Below are 17932 nucleotides of genomic sequence, written 5' to 3' on the forward strand. Positions count from 1 at the left end.
TTCTAAAATTCAAAACAAACCTCGAAACTTATAAATAGGACAGGCTGGAAACTCTGGGGCTGGATTCCCTGTCTTCCCTTCGTTCTTTCAGGACGTCTATTCATCCATCCCAAGTTCACAGGCTTTTGCCAGAGCCTCCTTTTCTCTGGTGGGAGGCGGCGCTGCGCTCTGGCGTGGACTCCGCGACACGTATCTGCTCTCTGCACGAGGCCGGAGCCGGACCCGGGCTGCTTTTAGCAGCCGCTTGGGCCACCGCCAGCGAACGCTGCCCTCGCCGGCTCCGCCGCCACCTTAAGACGGGCCGGGAGGGGGGCTGCGGGCGGCCCGGGCCGGCGGCCTGGCAGGTTCATTTACGCTTGTTAGGGCGTCCCAGGGGGCTGTCTTTCTCCTGGAATGGAGTGTTTATTTTTTAATTGATGTGCTGTTTCATTTAGCGCTTGTATGGAACTCATGCTGGGGCAGTAATTACTGTAATCTCGGGAACAAGCATTTCAGTTAGCCAGGAGGGTGGCAGAATATGTTTCTCTCTCTCTCTCTTTCTCTCCCTCCCTCCCTCCTCCTCCCCATCTCCGTCCCCCTCTCTCCCTCTTCCTCCCTGCCTCTCTTCTGTCTTCCCTCTCTCTCTCTCCCCACCTCCTTTCCCTCTCTCTCTCCCCCACCACTTTCTCTCCCCCCTCCTCCTCTTCCCCTCCTCCCTCTCCTTCCTTCCCTCCCTTTTCTCTCCGCTCTCTCACTCTCTTCTTGTTTCAAGATTTTTGCTATTTGCCAGGTTTCATACCGGAACAAGTACAGTTGGAGAACAAAAGTTGCAGAGGGCGTGGGGACAGAGCAAAAGAATTAAAAGTACATTTGAGGCCAGTTCCGGTTTTCGGGGCGCTGCTGGTGGTGGTGGTAGCTCGTGGTTGTCCGTTCAGAAACAACTCTTGTCATAAAACAAAAATAACCAGCAGTATTTGTAGATTGCTTGAGCTGATGGCATCTATGTCTTCCTCCTCCTGCTTTCTGTAGCTCAGTTAGCAACCTCATTATGAAACATATTACAAGTAGACTGTCAGACCGCACCCTGCCCCAGCGCCCCGTTTTTGGCAAGTTCTGTGTTCTAGGCATATCCACCAATCTATAGTTATACCCCCCTATCTTTTTAACTTTTTTAGTTTTAGTCTAGTTGAACCTCTTTATACTGAAAAACAACACTTCCTTCCCACTTTTGTTTTGGAAAAACTAAAGTCCGTAGGAATTCGGAATTCAAAGACTTCAGAAATATTAGCTGATTCAGCAGAAAACGGGCTATTCAAAAATACAGGCTAGACCTTTACTTGATTAAAAAATTTTTTTTCTTTTCCCACCTCCTGCAAATCGGAATTCCCACTTGTATGTTGAATGTAGAAATTCACTATCTCTGCGGTTGGCACCTTGTTTCCAGAGGGCGAGTCTCCAGAACGCATCAGCTGCAGGTAATTGCCAGAGGTTCCAGTGCTGATCTGAGCGCAGCGGTGCAGGCAGAGCCCCAAAGACCAGCAAGGGTGCCGCACTGCCGGCACCACAGATGGGAGGGGCTGGTTTCCAAGAGCAACACAGATGGTGAAAAGTTTCTGTTGCTTTTCTTCCACGGGGAAATGTCAAATAGTGAAGTTTAGAATTACACTACATAAATTTGCTAGAATTGGGTAAAAACAAACTGACATTTGAAAATTGAAATTGAAGCTGAAAATGGTTGATTTTGGCTCTTAATTGGCTTTAAATTTTTTTTCTTTTTTCTTTTGAGACAAGATGAAAAGTTTGATGATGTGGAATGTGGAAATTTTGGGTAAGTATATTAAGTTTGCATGAGAAAATAAGCAGACTGAAGTTCAGAATTTCAAAAATCATATCAGCTATTTGGGAGATCTTAGTGATTTGTGAGGTTAAAACCAGTTACATAAAAGTCATGACAAATGTACTTTTAATTGAGAGAATATAAGAATCGCATTTTACATCTACTGTTAAATTAAATGGCTACTTGAGAGTCTTTCAGAGAAGGGAGAGACTTCTGTAGCCAATTAGTGCGTAAAAGGTAATGATGGGTTACCTAGAAGTAACCAGAACATATATCAACTTCTATGGCTAAATAATGATATTTTCATTGTATGTAAAGCAGCTGTTTTTTAGGGGAGGGGAAATAGCTTTAGTAGTGACATAAATAATGTAGGGAAGTTTCTAAAGGGATTTCTGAGCAGATGGCTTGTTGCTGAATGGCCTGCAAGCAAATAATGTAAACAGTTGGAATCAGGAATCTACCTCAGAGGAGGGAAGGTTTTACAAAACATTGGCTACCGAGTTAGACAGGGGACTATCAATACTGTCTGTAACAAATTTAAGAAACTTTGGGGAAATCATGTTCCAGTGGATTACCATCTAAAAATCCAATAGAAGAATCTGGATGGAAGAGAGAGCCTGGCATATACTAACAGAATGATACGTTCCAAAGATTAAATGAGGAACTCTTTGGTAACTAATACAATTTCTCAGGTGTTATAAAATGCCAAATATTGGCCAGATACGGTGACTCATGCCTGTAATCCCAGCACTTTGGGACGCTGAGGCAGGCAGATCGCTTGAGTCTAGGAGTTCGAGACCAGCCTGGGCAACATAGCAAAACCCTGTCTCTACAAAAAATACAAACATGAGCTGGGTGCGGTGGCATGTGCCTGTAGTCCCAACTACACCAGAGGCTGAGGTGGGAGGATCACTTGAGTTTTGGAGGCTGGGGCTGCAGTGAGCCATGACTGTATCACTGCACTCCAGCCTGGGCAACAGAGTAAGACCCTGTCTCTAAATAAATAAATGCCAAATATTATTTTCTCTCAAGAAAACAGTTAAGTACTATATTATTAGATAATATAAAATTCTTATCACTGGCTGGGCTCAGTGGCTTACGTTTGTCTTAGTGCTTTGGGAGGCCAAGGTGGAAGGATCGCTTGAGGCCAGGAGTTGGAGAGCAGTCTGAGCAACATAGTAAGACCCGAGTCTACCAAAAAAAAAAAAACAACAAAAACAAAACAACAAAAACAAAAACAACAACAACAAAAAAACAAGGCCAGGCACGGTGGTTGTTCACGCCTGTAATCCTAGCACTTTGGGAAGCCGAGGTCAGAGGATCACTAGAGGTCAGGAGTTCGAGACCAGCCTGGCTAACATGGGGAATCCTTGTCTCTGCTAAAAATACAAAAATTAGCTGGACATGGTGGTGGGTGCCTGTAATCCCAGCTACTTGGGAGACTGAGGCAAGAGAATTGCTTGAACCTGGGAGGCAGAGGTTGCAGTGAGCTGAGATTTTGCCACTGCACTCCAACCTGGGCAACACAGTAAGAGTCTGTCTAAAAAAAAAAAAAAAAAAATTAGTCGGGCCTGTAGCACGCACCTGTGGTCCCAGCTACTTGAGGGGCTGAGGTGGGAGGATCGCTTGAGTCCATGAGTTTGAGGCTGTAGTGAGCCGTGATCATGCCTGTACTCCAGGTTAGGTAATAGAAAGAGACCCTGTCTCAAAAAAAAAAAAAAAAAAAAAAAGACAAAACCCACAACAACAATAACAAAACCTCTAATGGTAATATTGGGGCATCTTGGTGTTTTAAAAATCTGCCTTTCAAAGGGTTATGTCTTGAGTCTCTCAGTCCATAAATGGAAGGGGAGGTAGAGGTGAACTGGCCTCATCAATCTCTGCTAGCTTTAAACAGGTGAGATTATTTTTATATTCTTCCTTATTAACATGAAACTCAATTGAAGTGCTGCTGCTTCTGTTCTCCCCACTGCCAGGAAAGAGATCCTGTTGGAAGGAAGTACTCTTTGCTGTGTCTGCTGTCACCAGGCCAAGGTGCACATGGATGGAGATAACAGGCCCACCTGTGCCACTGGCTGGCAGGCCCACGCTCACTTTACATGCAGCTGCCGCTTTGGAATACGGCGACCGCACTGCCATTATTTAAGTTGATAATTATTCTAAAATTTGTTTTAAAAATCAATAATTGATTTTTTTTCTCATCCACATGGGAATATTTGCCAGATATTGAAGCTCTTATTATGGCATGCATTGTGCATTAGTTTGGTAGATTTCAGGTCCAGTAAAGACCTCCCGGGTAAAAGTGGCTTAGCCAAGAAGGACATCTCAACATATCAATAAGTCTAGAAGCAGACATTTCACCGTCAGTTCTTTCTGCAGCTCCAGGAGGTTAGGGCTGCAGGTTGGCTTCTAGACTGTTGGTTTCCCCTTTGGTTACAGGGGGCCTCCCACCACTGAATTGTCACATTGGACTGTGGCCAGGGCTGGAGGACTGCTATGATGTTTTTCTTCCCTTAGGAATGACAGCCTTTCCCTGAAGGCCCTTGGTTAACTTCCCCTTTGGGCAACCTGGTCTGAATCTGTCACTTGGCCACTCTTAGCTGCAAGAGAGGCTGTGAAAGTGAGGATCTGGAGAGTGGCTGTTGATGGGGGCACTGGTAGCCAGGAAGGGGAGGAGGGACAACCCACAGTGTCAGATGCACATTACTGTGTGAAAGCAGTGAACTTCCAAGCAATACCATTGAGTCAACTTCCCTGGTCTTACAGCGGAATTTATGCAGGGTTATAAATTAAGCATGATCTAGATCCAAGAAAACCTTGAGATCTACATTTTTTTTTGAAGTTCACACAATACAGTTCTTTGTACATTTAGTATGAAGTAAACGTCAAGCAGTTTACAGCACATTTTATTTGCAGTGTGCATTCACTGTAGTGGAACTCACTCCCTATTTCCTTTTTCTTCAGAACTCCCCCTCCCATTTGGAGACTTAACTAAAAACATTGACACAGGCTGGGCACGGTGGCTGACGCCTGCCATCCCAGCACTTTGGGAAGCCAAGGTGGGTGGATCACCTGAGGTCAGGAGTTCGAGACCAGCCTGGCCAACATGGTGAAACCCCATGTCTACTGAAAATACAAAAATAAGCTGCACGTGGTGGTGGGTGCCTGTAATCACAGCTAGTCGGGAGGCTGAGGCAGGAGAATCACTTCAACCTGGGAGGCAGAGGTTGCAGTGAGCCGAGATCATGCCACTGCACTCCACCCTGGGCCAGAAGAATGAGAGAATGAGACTCCTCATCTCAAAAACAAACAAAAAACATTGATGCAATTCTGGAGTTTTAGTTTCTGTGTTTCTTTTAAGCCTATCCATGAAACATTTTGTTAGTTTGTCTATATAACTTTTTTGTTCGTTTGTTTTCATTTTTTTTTTTTTGCCTGGATGGAGTCTCACTCTGTTGCCTAGGCTGGAGTATAATGGTGTGATCTTGGCTCGCTGCAACCTCCAACTCCCAGGTTCAAGCGATTTTCTTGCCTCAGCCTCCTCAGTAGCTGGGATTACAGGTGCTCACCACCATGCTCGGCTTATTTTTGTATTTTTAGTAGAGCCAGGGTTTCACTATGTTGGCCAGGCTGGTCTTCAACTCCTAACCTCAAGTGATCTGCCTGCCTCGGCCTCCCAAAGTGCTGGGATTACAGGAGTGAGCCACCAGGCCTGGCCTGTTTGTTTTCATTTTTCAAAAGTTTTTATTATTTTTAAAATAAGCCTACATCATGCTCTGAATAACTTTTTTTTTGTATTGACTAATTTAAATATAATGCAAGGGAAATTTTTGAATTCCAACTGAACTGCTTATGAATGTGCAGGAAGCTTTATATCAAAAAATTGGTCCAGGCAAGGGTTTATGTCTGGTAACAATGATCCATTTTAAATGGTGGTCTGAAACCACCATTTACTGATAAAATTTTCCATCAGTAATGCAAATTATAATTATTAGGGCACTCAGGACGTGGAGATGGTAGGGATGACAAAGGCATTTCTTTCTATTTTAGTCTATCTTTGACTGGATTCAGGTAAACACAGCATTTTTTTTTTTCTAGAGGTGACAGCATTTGTTTTTTGTTTGTTTGTTTTTTGTATGAGTCTTGGTTGCTCTTAGAAGCAAATGTACTTCTATAGGGATAAGCTTATAGTATACAGAAGTATAATTTGTAGTAAAATGATACCATATAGATAAAAGAAAAAAATGATGCATTAATATGTTCAGCTTACTGAAATAATATCACAACATAAATATGAACTCTGGGCCTGCTGTCTTAAAACACTGTCTGGCAAGTTGCAGTTTGAAAAATTCTAGTTTAGAATGAGTTCAAAGTAAAGTCAATAAATATTTACTTAGTACCAACTGTTCTGGTTCCTGTTGCTGTACAGCAGTGATCCCAAAACATGGTGGCTCAAGGCAACCATTTTATTTTGTTCCTAATTTTGAGAGTCAGGAATTTAGGAAAGGCTTGACTGGGCAGGTCTCTTGCTTTGTGCCTGTCCTGCCATTGAACTCAGCTGTCCACAGGACTAGGGTCATTTGAAGGCTTGAGGGGGCTAAACAACCAAGCTGGGGACTCCTGTGGTGGCCTGTTGATGCTGACTGTCCCCTGGAGCCACCCACGTGACCTTTCCAGCATGGCAGCTTCAGAGTGGTTGGACTTCTTACATGGCAGTAGGGGGTTGGGGGGGTGGGGCACTCCCCAGAGCGAGCATCCTAAGAGAACCAGGTGAATACTGCATGCCCCTTTATATGACATCTCCTCAGAGTCACACAGCATCACTTCCGCCCCACTCTGATGGTATGAGCACACTCAGATTCAAAGGCAGGGGCATGGACCTACCACAAAATGGAAGAAATGCCAAATATTTGGGGATCATATTTAAAAACTGCCACACTAACCGAGTCCCAGGCCCTTTGTTAAGTGCAAGGGTGTGAAGATGAGTAAGACATTACGTCTTTTACAGGAAACTCACATGGGACAGTCACAGGTGAATGAGTCCAGTGCTGTTCAGTAGATATTTACATGGTACACGGAAATAGTATTAGGGAACATGTGAATGTCCCTAACAGAGCTAAGAAAGGACTTCACAGGAATTTTGAAGAATGATCAGAAGTTTATTTGAGAAGAGGAGCAGAATTCTAGGCACACGAGAAAGCACTGACAAATCACAGTGGTAGGAAATTGCCTCTCCCTTTGCTGTTAATGCAACAGCAAGAGTTTTCCTTGGACAGAAATATTTTTATTTGTATTCAATCTGTTGATATAATTCATACCTTTAAATAGGTTACATTTGGAGTCTATAGAGCTCAGTATCTATTACAATCTTTTCAACTTGGCGTAACAGGAAGCCTGAAAAGATTTACCTTGCATTACCCGAGACCTGAAGGTGGGCTGGCTTCGAAGTTGGCTAATTCTCTGACTCCACAAGTTATCAAGATGGGTTCTTTCCATCTTTTTCTCTGTCAGCCTGATAGGTTGGTTTGTTGCCCTCATGATTACAGAGTGGTTACAGACTGAAGCTCACATCTTCACATGCCAATGTTCAGAGGCACAAAGAGGGACATTCTTCTTCTCGTGCCTCATTTTCAGTGCCAAGAAGGCTTTCCCGGAACTGATTTTCTCATATTTCTCATGGTTCAGAATTGGGTGACAAGTCACATCACTGAGCCCTGACCTGACCACGAGGGGTCACTTGGACAGAATCGGGGTTTTGCTAGTAAGGAAGAAGGGTAGGGTCGCCTTGGGTAGGTCACCAAGGGTGTCTGCCCCAAACCCTAGGGACTGTTGCACCACATGACAAGAGGCCCCCATCTCTTTGTGTCTAACTTCTGCTGTCCAAGGTCAGATGCTTTATAGCCTAGTGGTCATTGAAGCAGGTTCATATGCTCTTCGTGTGTTAATTAACAACAAAACTTAAGTCCTTTCTCCTCCTCTTTTCCCCATAACTTCATGCAGGTGGGATCTGCTAATAAGATTCTAGTTATTTATTTCACCAGAACAACTTGCTTTGCTTACAGAACAACTTGCTTTGCTTATGAGTACTTTCCTGCTTTAAGAAATCCAGTTGCCTGCAGGGCCTCTAGACGAGGCCAGGTTAAAGAATGACTCTGTCTAGCAGAACGAGCTGGGTGGTTTGTATGTTTGCTCATGTCCCTGTCTCCCCACAAACTCCCTGTGGGGTAATTACATGCAGGAACACCTTACTAAACAGCTAGGAAGCATAAGGACTGCCAGAGATGAAAATTTATTTCTCACCTGTATGTTTTCCAGAACCTCAGAGGGTTGAGTAAATAACAGCTTCCAAGAACCTACAGAGAACATAGAATTCAGGGGGACCAGGTGGTGTCTCAGTCTGTGGGTATATCCAGTTCTTTGCAGCTAATGTCCCTAAACAAATCAGTTTCTAAAGAACTATGCCCTTTTGAAAGTTATACAGTTTATTCGTTCTTTATATTTCCTCCAGCAGTATCCATCTTACTTTCTGTACATGATCTTATTTTTGCATCATTCTCTGTTCTCTGGAAGATATTGGAGGTATGTGGAGCCATTTGTTCGAGCGTCATTTCTGTTTTGAACATGGTAATTGTCTTTTTTTGGTAGGTGCTCGTTTGGGAAGCTCCTGGCTTACTAAGTCTTCCCTACAAGCTTTTGGTAGAATGTGATTGCTGGACTTGTTACTACAGGATTTTCTACCAGGGGATTCCCCTGTGCTACCCAAGCTGAACCAGATTCACCTTCCTGGCTATTTATTTATTTTCAAGATGGAGTCTCGCTCTGTCACCCAGGCTGGAGTGCAGTGGCATGATGTTGGCTCACTGCAACCTCCGCCTCCAGGATTCAAATGATTCTCCTGCCTCAGCCTCCCGAGTAGCTGGGATTACAGGCACCCACCACCAGGCCCAGCTAATTTTTGTATTTTTAGTAGAGATGGGGTTTTGCCATGTTGTTCAGCTTGTTTAAAACTCCTGACCTCAGGTGATTTGCCCACCTCAGCCTCCCAAAGTGCTGATATTACAGGCGTGAGCCACTGCGCCCAGCCTTACAATTACACTCCTGCTTTCACCCTCATTCGAGAGTCTCTGCCTTAGCAAGCAACATTGCTCATGGTGAAGGATATTTTCCTTGATTAAGTTGGTGATAGGATGTCCTGCTACCTTGGGGGCTAAAAAGGAAGGATTCATATTTTTACTTGTTGGTCTATCACGCTGCTGATTATTAATCATTTCCTTCCTTCCTTCCTTCCTTCTTTCCCTCCCTCCCTCCCTCCCTCCCTCCCTCCCTTCCTTCCTTCCTTCCTTCCTTCCTTTCTTTCAAGAGATAGGTCTTCAGGGTCTTGCTCTGTTGCCCAGGCTGGAGTGCAGTGGTGTGATCATAGCTCACTGCAGCTTCAAACTTTGGGCTCAGAGATCCTCCCACTTCAGCTTTATGAGTAGCTGGGACTACAGGTGCATGCCACCACACCTGGGTAATTAAAATTTATTTTTATTTATTTTAAATTTTTTTTAGAGACAGAGTCTCACTACATTGCCCAGGTTCCTCTTGAACTCCCAGCCTCAAGTGATCCACCTGCCTTGGCCTCTTAAAGTGCTGGGATTACAGGCGTGAGCTACTGAACCCGGCTTCATTATGTTTTCCACTGTGATCCATGTGGTCTCTGGATTCCTATTCAGAAAAAGATGTCTATCTGTATATGTGCTGTGGCATTGTCTCTTAATTTTGTTAACTTCTTGGTCTTGTCCTCCAATCTGAAAATAAACAGGACAGAAAACTTCACCTGATGTTTTACCTGTCAAAAATCTGAAAGGATTCATTTTCTATTAGGATTCTACTGGAGTTTGGTTGTCTTGTGGTAATCAAATACCCAAGGTTTCTGCTGGAAGGTAATCTATTGGAATTGTACATCCTGATTTTTTTTTTTATCAGAGTAAAAATGTAGGTATAACTAAACCGAGTGAATCCTAACCTATAATTCATAATTGCAGACTGGTGAATATCACCCTTGTTCCTAAATCTCCCAAGTCAGCAATAAAAACTGTACTTAGAAAAAATGAAGTTTGGAATATATGCTAATGGTAACTATAGGGAATAGTTGCTTTGCTTAAGAATAAGAGTGACCAGAATGAGGATGGAAAGTAGTTTGATCTGCGTTACATTGTTAATGTATTGGAGGATGGCAAGAGAGGAGACTGGATGAGTGGAGGTGGCATAGAATAATGATCTCAGCTGCCATGGATGACAGCAGGTCTTTTATGCGCTAGGCTCTGGGCTGGCCCCCTGCTCCCTTTTCTTTTCTTTTTCTTTTTCTTTCTTTTTAAATAATGTAGGATGTTTCAGCAACAAATAACAGTTAATCCAACTCAAACTGGCTCATGCAGGATGGAAATTGTCATCTTACAAAACAAATTGTCATCTTACAAAAGTAGGGCAGTTTTCCAGGTTGATAGATACAGATTTTCAAAAACGTCATCAAGGATTCAGGTTCCTTCTGTTTCTCTGCCCTGTCCCCCTCAGGGGTTTTACCCATGGTGACCTCAAAGTCAAAAGATGGTGGCAGGATTTTGGCCTCTTCCCAGCAGTCTCCTGGCAGCTTTCATTGGTGGAATCAGTTTGAATTCTCATCCCTAAACTAATCATGGGCAAGAAGAATGGGATGACCACAATGGGCTTAAGTCAGGTTACCCTATGCTTGGAGCTGGGAATTAGTTCATCTTTCTCTGAAGTACCTAACCATGTGGAGGAGGGTGAATACCTGAGTAAAATTAAGGGTTATAAGAAATAAAAAAGGGGCCAGTTGTGGTGGCTCACCCTTGTGGTCCTAGTGCTTTGGGAGGCTGAAGCAGGAGGAGCGCTTGAGGCCAGGAGTTTGGGACCAGCCTGGGCAACATAATAAGACTCTCTCTCTGCAAAAAGTAAAAATAATTATCCAGGTATGGTGGTGTATGTCTGTAATCCCAGTTACTCAGGAGGCTGAGGCAGGAGGATCCCTTGGGTTCAGGAGTTTAAGGCTGCAGTGAGTTGTGATTGTGCCACTGCACTCCAGCCTGGGCAACAGAGCAATACCCTATCAGAAATAAAGAAATAAATAAACAAATAAAAGAAAAAAAGAAAAGAAGGGAAGTGGAGGTGGATTTGGGTAGACAATAACAATCTGCCCCATGACTGTATCACTTTATCTTCCTCGATCTCTGTTTCCATCTCTATGTATTTACAATGTCTAAGCCTTATGACAGGTATGCAAGATAGGTTTTTTGTATTTTGTTTTGTTTTTCAGACGGAGTTTTGCTCTTGTTGCCCAAGCCGGAGTGCAATGGGGCAATCTCGGCTCACCACAACCTCCGCCTCCTGGGTTCAAGCAATTCTTCTGCCTCAGCCTCCCGAGTAGCTGGGATTACAGGCATGTGCCACGACGCCTGACTAATTTTGTATTTTTAGTAGAGACGGGGTTGCTCCATGTTGGTCAGGCTGGTCTTGAACTTCTGACCTCAGGTGATCTGCCCACCTTGGCCTCCCAAAGTGCTGGGATTACAGGTGTGAGCCACTGCGCCTGGCCAAGATAGGTTTTAAGGGTTATGTTTTACAGATGAAGCTAATTCCATGGCCACTTATTATATCACAGTTTTTAAACATTGTGGAAAAGTGGAACTCTCTCTTCCAAACAAAATCTTGCAAAAAACTATAACTTATAAACACATAAAATATCTATGTTTAAGTTCTGATTATAAATAGCTTTATAAACTCAAAAGTTTGCTTAATATTGATCTGGTTGAAAATGTTTAACTGATTGTAGTATTCCATTGTAAGAATAAGCCACACTTTATATAATCTACTCTACTACTAATGAATAGTGTGATCACTTCCACATTTTCATGAGTACACTTAGTGTTGAATATTTTTTATTATATCCCTATGTAGACATGTTCAGGAGTTTCTTTTCTTTTTTTTTTTTTTTTTTGAGACAGAGTCTTACTCTGTCGCCCAAGCAATTCTTCTACCTCAGCCTCCCGAGTAGCTGGGATTACAGGCATGCGCTGCCACACCTGACTAATTTTCTCTATTTTTAATAGAGATGGGGTTTCACCATGTTGGCCAGGCTGGTCTCAAACTCCTAACCTCAGGTGATCCACCTGCCTCGGCCTCCCAAAGTGCTGGGATTATAGGCGTGAGCCACCGCGCCCAGCCCAGGAGTTTCTTGAAAGTAAATATAGATTGGTGCAAACGTAATTGCAGTATTTCTATGTCCACAGAAAATGTGTAGGGGTTTCTGATTTGTCACACCTTCACAAACACTTAGGAGATTAGACTCTCTCTCCCAATCTGATGAGTTATGAAGGAAGTGCATTGTTTTCATCTGTGTTTCTAATTACTAATAACAATAAACACATTTTTATATGATTTTTGACCAGTTATCTTTTATATCAGTTACCTCTTCTTATCCTTTGTCCATTTTTTTTTTCTCCTTTTGCTTCTTTTGTTTCGATTTGGGAAGGTCCTAAAAATATCTTGGATATTCATCCATTTGCTTTGGAAATGTCTTCTCGGCCAGGCGCGGTAGCTCATTCCTGTAATCCCAGCACTTTGGGAGGCAGAGGCAGGTGGATCACCTGAGGTCAGGAGTTCAAGACCGGCCTGGCCAACATGTTGAAACCTTGTCTCTACTAAAAATACAAAAATTAGTCAGGCATGGTGGCGGCGCAGACCTGTAGTCCCAGCTACTCGGGAGTTTGAGGCAGGAGAATCACTTGAACCCAGGAGGCAAAGGTTGCAGTGAGCCGAGAATTCAACACTGTATTCCAACCTAGATGACAGAGCAAGACTGTCTCAAAAATAAATAAATAAATAAATAAAAATAAAAAAGGAAATGTCGTCTTTAAGTCTGTGACTTATCTTTTGATTTTATTATATCATTAGTAAAAGTCTTTAAATTGTTAATCTCAAATTTATCAATCTTTTCCTTTATGGGTTTTTTTGGTCTTGTTTATGAAATTATCTCCCAATGTGTTATAATTTTGCATTTTTTTCTAAAATTTTGAGGCCTTCCTTGTCATATTTAGGTTTTATTCAATATGGCATTTATTTTTGTCATTCATGTGAAATAGGTATCTCATTTTATTTTTTCCCATATTTGTTGCCAATAAAGATAGCAACACAGCTTTGAATAGTCCATTGTTTCTCTTCATTTGTTATGTCACCTCCAGCATATACCCAGATCTTACATGTAGCTATATTTGTTCCCAGGTTCCATTCAGTTACATTGATTTATTTACTATTTCTGAACTAATACTACATATTTTAATGACTAAGGTTTCATAAGTCTTAGTTTCTGGTAGGTTAGGACACCTTGATCTTCCTCTTCCTCCAAGCATAACTATCTTGGTTATTCTTATTCATTTCCCCTCCAGAAATTTCAGGACCACTTTGTCACAAGGTCTGTGCCATCCCTCTTGTATGTATGGTTTTGTTTCCTCATTATTCCTCATTTGTACTATTTGAGTATTTCTCTTAAGTTATCTTGCTGGAAGTTTGTCCATTTTATTATTCTTTTCAAGAAATATGTTTTTGGTTTTATTGAATCTTTGCAATTTTTATAATTTCTTTTTTGAACCATGAATTATTTAGAAGTGTTTTTAAATCCTAATTTTTTTGGTCACATTTTGGTCAGAGAACATGTTCTATATGATGTAGATGTTTTTTGAGACTTTTTTGGTGGCTTAGTCCATTATGAATTTTGTAAATTCATAATTCTATGTGTGATTGAAAAAAATGTGACTTTTCTAACTACTGTTTGTTCTATATGTGGCCATTGAATCAATTATTGAGAAACATAAGTTAAAATTCCTTACTAAAATTGTGGATTTCTAGGTTCTTTCCAGTAAATCTACCCTTTGTTGTTGTTGTTTTGAGGCTATGTTGCTAGGTGCATAAAGGTTCAAAATTGTTCTATCTTCCTGGTGAATTGTCCTTTTCGTTATAAAGCAATAACCCTTTTTATCCCTAATAATTCCTCCCTTTTACCACTTAAAATGACTTTTTTTGGTAGTTATATGTTTATATTAAGTTTTGCTGTTGTGATTATTAGTATTTTTCAGATATTTCCCCCACTTTTTTACTTTTAATTTTTGTTGTTCTTGTTTTGTTTTGTTTTTAGAGATGGGGTCTTGCTTTGTTACACAGGCTAGAGTGCAATGATCATGACCATAGCTCACTACAGCCTCAAACTCTTGGGCTCTAGCAATCATCTCTCCTCAGCCTCCCAAACAGCTGGGACTACAGGCATGCACCGAAGCTTTATTTTCAAAATATAATTTGTAAGTATCTGTATTTTATTGGGGAAGTCTAGTTTCTTTACATTGATTATGATTACCTTATATTGTATTTCATCAAATCTAAGATATCATTGATTTTAAGATGCAGCATCATTTTAGGTATCACTAAGAATGAACATAATTTGTAATTAAACAGTGACATAACACTTACTTTGAACTTTTTAAAAAGGATCTTTTAGAATTAATTAGAAACTTTTAAAAATCATATGGTGGTCTTATGCATATACATAAGTGAAATAAATTAACAAAGTAATTACTAAGAACTGTTAAATTTGGAGTCTAACTCTTCTGAATTTGTTTTTGACTCAAGGTCACCAATGCTTGTGCTTTTCCAGGCTCTTGCACTTTCTGTACTATCAATAATTGGGAAGGCAGCATTTCTCAAAAGAATTGAAAGCCATTAGAATTGACTCTTAAGCTGGCTTTGAAATTATGTAGAACAACCCTCTTTTTGAGTTCAGCTTTGGGAATGTTGTTAAACCTGTTTGATTCATTACTTTCTCCCTCCTTCCCCACTACTGCTTAGTGCTTAAGAATTAAAATACTGCTTAGCTATTGTTTTCAGGATTTTCTTCTGAGATGCCAACACCCGTTATACAGGTGCTGATGCTGGTGATTCTGATGTTCGTGTGTACATTGTCCCTGACATCCATGCCACAAGCGCTGCATGGCTAACAGCAATTTTGATATGCCATCAACTGAAATATACATTCCGATTTCAGAAATGTTAAAATGTGAACAAATGTACACCTCAGAATTGATGAAATGTTGTGATACTTTACATATAAAAATATAAAAGGTATTTTTATGCTTTCTTCTGCTCTCCCTTGGACAGACCTTTTTTCTGTACTATTTCTCTTTCCTTTCCTGCCTTTCAGTAGATTGATCAGTTTTCTTTAGTCTCCTTTACTGGACCGGAAGTTACTCATTTTATTTTTATTCTTTTTTCAGTGACCTTTAAATTTTTAACATCCATATTTGACTTGGCAAGTCTAATCAATATCTCTATTGGCCTCTTTAATAATTCACCAAATTGATTGCTTTGAGTCTACTCCCTTCTCATCTTATATATTTTTGTTTCCTGATATCATAGTTTCAACTTGTTTTTAATCATCCAAGCTGGTCATCATTATTATTATTGTTCTGATTTTTTTATGATCAGTACTTACTCAGATTTACCCATATGTCTAATAATGTTCTTTCTTAAGTTTACTTTGTATATTTCACTTCATTCTTCTGAGTTCACTTTCCTTCTTCCTGAGATTCATCTTTTAGCCTGAAAATGTCTGTACGATGCCCTCACTCTTAAATGATAGCTTCAATGGATATAGAATTCTTGCAGGAGGGTAGCCGGGGGAGGCTACATGGTTTCTGATACTAGGTGTGTAGCATAGATCAGGTTCTAAACCTTCCCATGTCCTTGGTTTTAAAATAAGCTCATTATTGTTGTCCCCTGATCAGGTTAGGAGGCAGGGATTTTCTCATTCTCTGTTCACTGAGATCGAAGCCTTTCCATGGTTCTGCTTAATTCCACATGTCAGTCCCACTTGACAAGTGTAATGGGCCCACTTCCTTGCCTTCCATCACTGTTCAACCCTCTGCCTTTAGGCCCCTCTTTCTTGCTTGCTGTTGGGGATTTCTCTTTCCATCTTCTGAGTTCAGGTTTGCATTAAATTTTTATCTTGTATTTTTAGGTGTTTTGGGGCAGGAATGTTTCTGCATTATCAGCCCAGTCTGTCTCTATGGGACCCTCTAAGAACACTGCATTTTTTTTTCTTTTCTCAATTTATATTTAAAACAGTTAAGACTACCTTAAGAAGTGATTTTTTTTTCTTTTTTTGAGACAGAGTCTCACTCTGTCACCCAGGCTGGAGTGCAGTGTCACGATTTCAGCTCACTGCAACCTCTGCCTTCCGGATTCAAGTAGCTCTCCTGGCTCAGCCTCCCCAGTAGTTGGGATTACTGGTGTGCACTACTACGCCTGGCTAATTTTTGTATTTTTAGTAGAGACGAGGTTTCACCATGTTGGCCAGGCTGGTCTTGAAGTCCTGATCTCAGGTGATCTACCTGCTTTGGCCTCCCAAAGTGCTGGGATTACAGGCATGAGCCACAGCACCTGGCCAAAAAGTGAAATTTGTGTGTTTATTTTTTTCCATCTTCTGGTTTCATGAAACCTTGGCTTTGTGCAAAATATGGTTTTTAAGCCACTGTTTTATTGTATGGCTTTGATATCCATAGTTAAGTGACTGCTCAGCATGAGACCTTAGACCTAGAGTGAATGGAGCAAACTCTAGATGGCAGTCTCCTGGTGAGGTTTGCCAGCCTTTGGCGGATCCATACCTGAGGTATCAGATGTTACCTGCATGGTAGGCACTGGGTGGTCACCCCCTAGGGTAGCTGATATGCCTGCCAATGCACTTCTCCAAGCTGCTCATTTGTGGATTCAGAAGGCTAGAGAAGAAAAGGTGGTGGGGAAGAGCAGATAGTCAGTCATTCTGTAGAAAGAAGAGAGAACATCTTTTTGCATGCTTATTGGCTGGTTGCATTTCTTTTTCTTTTCACATTAGAGGGAATTACCTGATAATTTTTTTATACTGTGATATTGAGGAAATAACTCTCACAGCCTGCTGGTATGAGTATAAAATGGTATAGCCAATTTGACTCTATCTATCTTAATCAGTTGGCTTCTGTTGTGTAAAAGGCCACTCCAAAACCTAGTAGTTTAGAGACAATAAATTCTTACTATTTCCTACACTTTTGGGAGTTGGCTGGGCAGTTCTTCTGGTCTTTGCTAGCGTAACTGAAGCTAGGTCATATAGGATGGCTTCATTCACTTGTCTGGGAGCATTGGCAGGCCGGTTGGTTTGGGTGGGTCTCAGCTGGGACACCTTGGCTCTGCTCCATGTGGGTTCTCACCATCCAGTAGGCCAGCCCAGGCTTCTGCACACAGAAGCCATTGTCATCTCTCATATTCTGTTTTTTTTGTTTGTTTTATTTTGTTTTTTAATGTCTGTGTTAGAGGGTCTCTTGCAGATGTGACATTGTATATTAGATATATACAAGAATGTTTATTTCAGTGTTTTTGTTTGTTCATTTGTTTTACAATACAAGAAAATTGGAAACTATGTGATATGGTTTGGCTCTGTGTCCCCATCCAAATGTCATCTCAAATTGTAATCCCCACATGTCGGGAGAGTGGGCTGGTGGGAGGTGATTGGATCATGGGGGATTTCCCTCATGGTGTTCTCGTGATAGTGAGCGAGTTCTCAGAGGGTCTGATGGTTTAAAAGTGATGAAAGTGATAAAAGGGTCTGATGGTTTAAAAGCTGTTCTTATGACAGTGAGTGAGTTCTCACAGGGTCTGATGGTGTGGCAGTTCCCCTGTCGCTCTCTCTGTCTCTCCTGCTGCCTTGTGAAGACGTGCTTGCTTCCCCTTTCTGCCATGATTGTAAGTTTCCTGAAGCCTCACAGTCATGCTTCCTGTAAAGCCTATGGAACTGTGAGCCAATTAAACCTCTTTTCTTCGTAAATTACCCAGTCTCAGGTAGTTCTTTATCACAGGGTAAAAATGAACTAAGACACTATGTGATATACATTAATTGGATAGAGGTAACAAAAAAAAAAAGTGTGCTATTGAATACTACAAGGCAGTTAAAGAGACTGAAGATTCATGTATATGGTCCCAAAAAGACACATTTTAAACAAAAAAAGCACCAATTGCTGAACCGCACACACCTTATACCTCCCA

General features: G+C 41.4%; 1 long non-coding RNA gene across 1 annotated transcript; it reads left to right on the forward strand.

The window, feature by feature from the left end:
• Positions 1–13487: 13487 nt before the first annotated feature.
• Positions 13488–17714, forward strand: LOC129136277 (uncharacterized). The gene is made up of 2 exons (XR_008537774.2): positions 13488–14166; positions 14785–17714. It is a non-coding gene; the product is annotated as an uncharacterized LOC129136277 (long non-coding RNA).
• Positions 17715–17932: the final 218 nt, after the last annotated feature.

Source organism: Pan troglodytes, chromosome 8, assembly GCF_028858775.2.
Source record: "Pan troglodytes isolate AG18354 chromosome 8, NHGRI_mPanTro3-v2.0_pri, whole genome shotgun sequence".
In the NCBI taxonomy this organism is placed as follows: domain Eukaryota; kingdom Metazoa; phylum Chordata; class Mammalia; order Primates; family Hominidae; genus Pan; species Pan troglodytes.